This window comes from Tupaia chinensis, unplaced genomic scaffold (assembly GCF_000334495.1).
Source record: "Tupaia chinensis unplaced genomic scaffold, TupChi_1.0 Scaffold000061_1, whole genome shotgun sequence".
NCBI classification, from domain to species: Eukaryota; Metazoa; Chordata; class Mammalia; order Scandentia; family Tupaiidae; genus Tupaia; species Tupaia belangeri.
Genome location: NW_006159519.1, coordinates 1,971,456 through 1,980,097, shown reverse-complemented (window position 1 = coordinate 1,980,097; position 8,642 = coordinate 1,971,456).

Here is an 8,642-nt window from a genome sequence, read left to right as displayed (position 1 = left end):
CTATACAGCCCCCCACAAATATACCACACACACAACCCCCCCATGTACAACACACATAACCCCCCCCACACACACACATGTACCACACACACAGCCCACACACATGTACCACACACATAACCCCCACACACACCACTACACAAACACCATGCACAGCCCCCCCACACGTATGACACACATAGCCCCCACGTACACCCCACCACACATATGCCACACACACATACTACACCCCCTACCACACACATATGTACCACACACAGAGCCCCCCCACTGCACATACACTTCACTACACACAGCCACACACACACATACTACACACCCTACCACACACATATGTACCACACACAGAGCCCCCCCACTGCACATACACTTCACTACACACATGCCACACACACCCCAGCACACACATCCACTACACACCCTACTACACACATATGTACCACACACACAGCCCCCCCACTGCACATACACTTCACTACACACATGCCACAGACACCCCAGCACACACATCCACTACACACAGGCACATGCATGCACCACACGCCCCACCACACACAGGCACAGAGCATGGCAAGCACGGGGAGCAGCCCCAGGCCTGGCCCAGCTGCTGGCTCAGGCGGGTCCTGTGGTCCCAGAGCCCGGCCGCTCAGCGGCGAGCACAGGGCTGCCTCCTGCAGAAAGTGGTAGCCAAGGTAGGGGCCAAGAGCCCACGCTGGCCCGTAGCCTAGTGGCTAAAGGAGCTGGACCCCACATGGCTGACCATGTTCAAGCCCCAGTCCCGGCAGCTTAGGAAGCACACTGGCTGTGCGTGCCCTGAACCCCAAGGGCGGAGAAGGGGCTGCGGCAGGACCACACCCCTCAGGGCTGCTCTCTCCCTCTCCCCCGGCTCTCTGGTGAGTACACGTGTCCTCTGCAATTAAGAAAAAGTGACCAAGAGGGGGGCCGGCCCGAAGCCTGGCGGGGAGCGTGGCTGGATTCCGCCAACTGCACGGTCAGCTTCCCGGCCCTGACGGCTTGAAACACAGAGTGGGATTCCGTGTGCCCAAACTCCGGGGCAGGGGGCGGGGGCAGAGGACCAGGGACTGTGGCGGGCCCCTTCCCGTGGGGGTCCTTTCCCCTCGCTGGCAGGCACACACCCTCCAGCACATCTTTCAGAAAGGGAGCGATGCCTGGAGAGTTTTGTGAGTGACGAGTCCCTCGTCTCTGCCCCTGACGTGTCCAGTTCTGCGTTAGATCTTCGAGAAGTCATTGCTTGGTCCCGAGGGATGAGGAGCCATAAGGAGGAGGACACAGAGCTGGCAGAGGAGTGGGGAGGGCCCATCCGCCCCTGCCCACCGGGCCTCGGGCCAGAGACTGCGCGCCAGGCCCGGCACAGCCACGGCGAGGGAGGAGTGTGTGCTCCGCTCACCACGGGGCCACGTTCCCTCATCCTGAAAGGTGCACCCCGCCCCCCTAAGCAGCTGGGCAGCCAGTCTTGTCACACAGACGTGACATTCTGAGCTGGCAGTGTCTGCCTGTGCTTCTTCCTGCCCCGTCTTCAGTGGCCTCGCAGGGGCACCCGGGTCCCAGCAGGGTGTGAGCTCGGCCCTGGCACCTCGGGCACCTGGGGCCCGGGCCTGGGGGATGCGGGGCTGGACCCTACCAGAGCGAGGCCCCCTCCCACCCGCAGCGGCTGCACCCACTCTGTCGGGCGAGCAGGCATGACTGACTCCAGGAAGCCAGCTCATCTGCATGCATTATGCCTCCCGAAGACATGGTCTCCCCGTGCGTGAAGGGAGAGGAAATGCGGGGTGCTGCCTCTTCCCATCTGCTTCGCTCCTCCCCTCCCACCGCCTTCTCGAACACACCAAAACCATTTTAAGCTTCCACATGCAAAACGCCCATGTGGGCGCCCATATCACACGGAGCCTGGCCCCACTTTTGTGCACCGGGCCCCAGGAGCCTGGTCTTCCATCGTCCCCCACCATCTCGCCAAATTCACTCTCACCATCTCTGCAAAACAAGCACTTGGCGTTTCAGGGCTCGTCAGCACAGAGCCCAAGGATCCTTCGTTTTTTAGGTTTCTTGTTTTGTCTTGTTTTTATAACTTTCCAGAGAGCACGTGCACTCACCAGAGGGGGGAAAGGAGAAAGCACCTCTCTCCTGGGTGTGACCGCAATCTCCTCTCCATTCTCCATCCTTCCTGGATTTAGGGCAGGCACCACCATGCCAGTGTGTAAACCTCCATGGGACCTGGCTCCCCTAACCCCCAGGCCAGGGACTAGCCCAGATCCTAAGGACTGTTGAGCTAAACGGACCCACAGTGAGGCCAGACTCGGGGTCCCTGAGGGTGGGGATGTTGTCTGTGCTGTGTCGCGTCTCGAGGGCCTAAGCGTAGACAAACGAGACTGCCTTAGAGAACCTCCAGACACTTTACAGAGGGCCACACTGAAGTCCGGAGCATGGCTGCGGCGTGGACCGGCTCACCATGACAGTGGTGGGTACAGAGAAAGCCCAGGCCAGGGTCCAGGCTTCCCGCCCCCAGTCCAGAGTTCTTTCAACAGGACTACACTGCCCTATTTGGGGCAACTGGCTGAATGGGCAGACTCACTTCTGTGCCCTGAAAGCCCTTTCTAGCAGTTTTTACCCACAGAAGGGAGTGCCAGCTGAGCTGGGCCTGAGCGAGGACCCAGTTCTGCCAAGGCCTCTGGGGGCCGCAGCACACGCAGGCGCGTGGCACCTGCCCCGCCTGGCCAGCTCGGGAGGCCAGCAGCTCTGAAGGCTCACAGAGGCTGGCAGGCGTCCCAGGAACAGGGCCAAGGGCAAATCGCTTCTTAATTACTGCTTACGGTGCAAGTTTTTGCTTTGGCCTGGGCAGTGGCCAATGCCCCCAAACACATTGAATCTCTTATCAGCCTGCAGTTAATTGATCCTGGGAATCGATCCCTTGGATTCTATTGTAACTGGAGAAGCCGCCGCACCTTCTGCAGACCGAGACTCCTCTCTGTAGCTGGAGACGCCAAAGCCTCCTCCCAGGTCCCCACCCCACCCACCCCACCCTTCAGGTCTGAGGCCAGGCCCTGCTTACCAGAGACCACACAGGCTTAGCTGGAGTGCTGGGAGAAGCCTAAGCACCCCCCAGCCACAGCTCTCCGCAGCAGACAAGACCAGTAAAAAATGGCAGGTGTCTTCCCACCTTGCAGTGGAGATCCTGAGAGTTAGAACGAAACCGCAAACTCAGATCCAGAGAGGAAACTCGTGAGGGTGGTTAGTACACCAGGACTGACCACAGCTGGTCCGGACCCACTGACACATTGGGCTCACTTCCCGCTCATCAAACAGGCTAATGAGAGTCGGTGGGTGGCTGTCCAGGTGGCTGTCCTCCAAGGGGACACCCTTGTCCTCAGGTGACACCCCTGTCTCCTTTACGCGTACTGCAGAGGTAAACGTGAAGGGGACGGGTGGATTTATGGCTAGGCGCCAGATGGTAGGCATCACCTCGGTACACATGTCATTGGCTGGAGCTGGTCACATGATCGCCAATGCCGAGGGAGGTTGGAGACCAGAGCCTTCCTGTGAAACCAGGAAGAGGACCGGGCTGGTGGGCACCCATCTGCTGCAGCGGGGTGCCTACACTGACGATCACCCAGGGGCTTCTCCGTGCCCAGCCCTGTGCTCCACAGGCATCACCTCATTCGAGCCCCAGGACAGCCCACTGATGACCACCCATCTCGTACACACGAGGGGATTTTGCAAACGCCCTGACGCCTGTCCCTGCTCCAACCTGGGAATGTATTTCTCTCGTACAAAATTAAGACCTTTTGGTCAGGGCGATGGTGCAATGGTAAACCACAATGCTGGGTGAGGTGGACCCATGGGAAGGGTGCAGGTTTGCATCTAGAGACCTCCCTGAGTGTGAGCCCATGACCCAGGACTGGCTGTGGCTGAGGGTGGATCGTTGCATCAAGACCTGGGGGTGGGGTTTCTTTCTCTCTCTCAGAATAAATAAATAAGTATATAATGTTAAAATGAGAACATCACAGAGAGGACCGTAACCCTCTTTGGCCATCCCACCTCCATCCCAGATGCACTCCGGTTTGCTGTCGTCGACGCCATGCGAATATTTCCGTGTCTTTGTGTACGTGCATTTTTTAAGTGTATTTATTTCTTCCGTGAAGAGGAAGACTGAGACAGACAGAGACAGCCACTCCTAGCCTCAGCCAAGCAGGATCACAGTCACCCCGATGGGTACAGGGAGCTCTCAGGACGTGAACCCAGGGCCTTCCCACGTGGGCCCTGCATCACAGAGCTGGTATTACCGCAGCACCACGGGCCAGCTCCCTGCATGCATGTACACACGTGTGCTCAGGGAGATTATCCACTTGATTTATTGCTTTCTTTAAAACATAAAACTGTACAACACACATTAATCTCCAATAAACACCTAACACACATCTCCTTATAAAATGGTGGCGTGGTGGTTAGGGCATTGAATTCCCGACAGCCACTCCTAGCCTCAGCCAAGCAGGATCACAGTCACCCCGATGGGTACAGGGAGCTCTCAGGACGTGAACCCAGGGCCTTCCCACGTGGGCCCTGCATCACAGAGCTGGTATTACCGCAGCACCACGGGCCAGCTCCCTGCATGCATGTACACACGTGTGCTCAGGGAGATTATCCACTTGATTTATTGCTTTCTTTAAAACATAAAACTGTACAACACACATTAATCTCCAATAAACACCTAACACACATCTCCTTATAAAATGGTGGCGTGGTGGTTAGGGCATTGAATTCCCACATGGCCAACCATGTTTCAAGTCCCAGACCTGAGGGCTTGCTTTCTCTTTCTCTCTCTGTCTCTCTGTCTCTCTCTGGTGAGCACATGTACTCTCTAGCAAAATAAAAAACAATATCAATAATAAATAAAAATTTGTAAAAGACAACTAAAGAAAAAAATAATAAAATAAAGTATCTGATGCTTTTTCTACCAGCCTCCCAAATTTCCACCACCGAGTGATTCCCTGGGAATCAGGTGCTAATTCCAGGCCTCAGAGCAGAAACCCTGCCAGGGAAGGGAAGTTCGAACCATCAGCCTGAGCACGGCATCTGTCAGGGCAGAGGGGGACCAGAGGGGACGGGCACAGGGCTGGGGCTGGGGCTGGGGCTCCTCCTCTTCAGCAGTAGGTCCTGGGCCTTGCCCGGCTTGGGGATACTCCCTCTATGCCCTGAGACTGTCCTGGGGGGATAATCTCTCTCCAAACCACGCGGGACGGTGGGAGGTGGGGGGCAAACATCCACAGGAGGTGAAGAAAGCGTCTCACTTATTCTGAAAGGGGGGCGACGCTAGACCACCTCGAAAATAGCACTGAGACTAGACTCTGGATAGAACGTCCTGAGGCCAACCCATGCCATCCTCATGACAGGATCCAGCAGGCAGAAAGTCCGGCCTCATCATCCTCATTACACAATGGGGTGCGCCAAGTCCAAGGGGGGAAGCAGGTGAGCCAGGCTGGAGTGCAGAAGCCGTTCCCTCACCTGCAGGCCTGGCCTTCCCAGCTGGGCGGGCCCTGGGCCAGAGCTGGTTCCAGGATTGGGCCTGTCCAGGCGGAGACAGGCCAGAGCTGGGCCCCGGGTCTGGGGCCCTTCAGCCCAGGGCTTGTCCTCTGTTTAGTCAGAGCACCAGGGACTTGAACCGGACATTAAATTGATTTGAAAATCACTAGGCCATGTGAACGTGGTGCCGAGCTCAGGCGTTATCTTCCTGACCTCTGACCGCTTTTGGAAGGACCTACCCTGTATCTCCTACCCATCCTCCAAGACTCCTGGCAAGCATATCTGGAACGCCGTTCTCCGACGTCGTGAGCACTTAACGTCCACACGTGATCGGCTTCGCGCACCACAGCGCTGCTTCGGTCCTGGGCTATTATTTAAGGAACTGGTTGTGGTGATCTCCAAGAGCTGCTATCCTACCTCCGCAAGTGGAGTAACGGCTCCCCAGGGGCAAAGGCAGGGTCCTGGCTGTGACTGGCCCCGCGAGTCCAGCGCCTCGTGTGTGGAAGGTACTTGAGAAACACTGCAGCCCTGCCGTGTTTAATGTGTCGTCTCATCCAACAGGACAAGGTCTTGATCCCTTCCGCTCCTTCCACGTCCGTCACGTCTCTCCCACCCTCACCGTCTCCACCGGCCACACTGCTGTGAGAAAGCTTCCTCCATCCCACATCCTCGTCGCCATCAGAGTGCCCGCTGTGGGCCAGGTGCCATGCCATCTGCGGTCAGCATCAGGAGGGGACCACGCTCCTTTGTCCCATATTACGGCCACGTTGTCACCCTGGGCAGCGGCTCTGCTGACACCCTCCCCACTCACACAGTGCGTCGATGCGGACACTGTGTTCTACACCCCAGACAGAATGCACCCCAATGCCTCTGCAGCCCCATATGTACAGATGGTACAGGCTTGCCATTTTGCAGATGAAGAAGCTGAGGCTTAGCTGAGGCTTAGCTTCACCTGAAGGCACAGCAACTTCCTGTCGTGCTCCTTACACGCGCTGCAGTCCAGGCTATCAGCTAAACGTTCTGCCCAAATTCTTGGTAATGGTTAAAGCTGGGTGGTGGCTCAGTGGGAGTCAGTGAACACTCTTCCTCCACGTACGCTTGACAGTTCGCACAATAAGATTTTAAAGCAAAAAGTTACCTCTCTGAGCGAGGGAGAAACGGATGTTTGCAAAACAGGTATCTGGTCTACCTTACTCATGGACATTTTCTGAATACCTAGTATATGAGGGGTCTTCTGAATGTTCATGGAAACATGGAATTAAAACAGGAATTCATTGGGACCAGCAGGAGGTGTAGTGGTTAAGGTGCTGGACTCCCACATGGCTGATCACGGTTTGAGTCCTGGACCCAGCCGCTTGAAACTCACGCTGGGTACGTGTGCCCAAAATCCCTAGAGGAGAATGGAGAAGGGATTGTGGTGTTGCCATCCCACCTGGGAGGTGATGTCTTGCTTTTCTCTGTCTCTCTGGTGAGTGTACATGCCTTATAGCAAAAATTAAAAAAAAAAAAAAAAAAAAAGTAGGAACTATTTTTGGTCCCAAAGTTAGGTCTGTATCAGGGCTCTTTCTAACCATGATGTTTCCCTGGGGGGGGGTCATGCCTTATAAAAAAAAATAAAAAAAAAAAAAAAAAAAAAAAGTAGGAACTCATTTTGGTGCCAAAGTTTTTTGAAATCCATGCATAATTTTTTCACAATATACATTTTCGATGGACCTTTGGAAGACCCCTCATATAGCAAGTGCTCCATAAATAACTACTGAATGGAAGCCATATGGACACTCAGCGCCGGGCCGCAGTCTCACAGTACGGGCTGAGTGACCGGTCTCCTCCCAGAGCCCACCTGCACCGCCCAAGCTCCTCTCGCCAGCTCAGGAGGGGATGAATCGTCACCACCTAGGCAGGGGTGTCTGTGGTCTCTGGAATGGCAGGACCCTCCACAGACATCGACTGTGTCCTCCCACTCACCTGAGCGGGCTGGCGCACCCGACCTTTGACCGAGCAGGCTCCGGATCGATTTTAGTGCTTGGAGCTCAATAGTGGAACAGCAGAGTTCACAGCGAGACATCGATCAAGGCCTGATCAATGCTAATAGCACGGCGCCTCCGCTGGCTCAGCAGCCTCCCTCTTGCTGTCTGTCCAGCTCTCCCTCTCTCCTCTGTTCTCCTCTCTCTAAAACCATGGCCCGGGACCCTGAGGACGTGGCAGCACGTGGCAGGCCCCGCCAGGAAGCCAGCACCCTGCTCCCAACTTCCTAGACCTGGGCCCAGGCTCCCATGTGGCTAAGTCAGAGCAGGCACCCAGTGGGCTGCCCCAGCACCCAGCGGCCCCACTCCCTGCCCAGCCCCACTCCCCGGCCATCTGCAGCATGCTGCCTCTAGAGACTGCAAAGCCCAGGTGAAACACAGACGTATTCCCTGGCTCGGCCATCGGATTCCGTCATTGGCCCCAGGCCTCAGCACGGCCGAGCTCGTGACAGCTCACTTTCTGTATATAAGTCCTTCGTCTTCGAGACTTACCCAGTCCGACACCACCGCCACCACTTTACGGCTTGAGGAAACTGAGGCTTTGGGACGAAGGGTAGCACACCCCGAGCACATGGCTAGCAGGGGTTAGACCTAGGACGGCTGCCTGGGAGGGGACGCTCAGGGCGACAAGGAGAGAGAAGTGAGGGCTCAGAGTGGCGGGGGCCAGCGGGGGCACAGGGAGCCTTCAGACGGCACCGGGGGTGTCGAGGGCGGCTCTAAGTCATCACTCAAGGACAGACCCGGGGTCTGACTGTCGATTCTGCCCACCTGGGTGCTTGGGAGGAAAGCATGAGAACCTAGCCATAAACGCTAGACGGCTGGGCCTGGCAGTGACCTCACAGCGGCACAAGCAGACCCACAGGTCAGGTCCCAGGTTCGCATCCTGAGGCTTCCCCGTACACAGCAGGCACACGCCTGCCTACGATGCAGGCTGGCCGAGTTGGGGGTAGACTGCAGGGTGAAGACCCTGCTGAGGGTGACTGTCTCTTGCTCATCTCATCATGGAAGAGATAAAGAAATAAATAAACTTTAAAAACAAACCCCCAAGGGGGCTGGCAGGTGGCATGAGTGGATAAGATTATG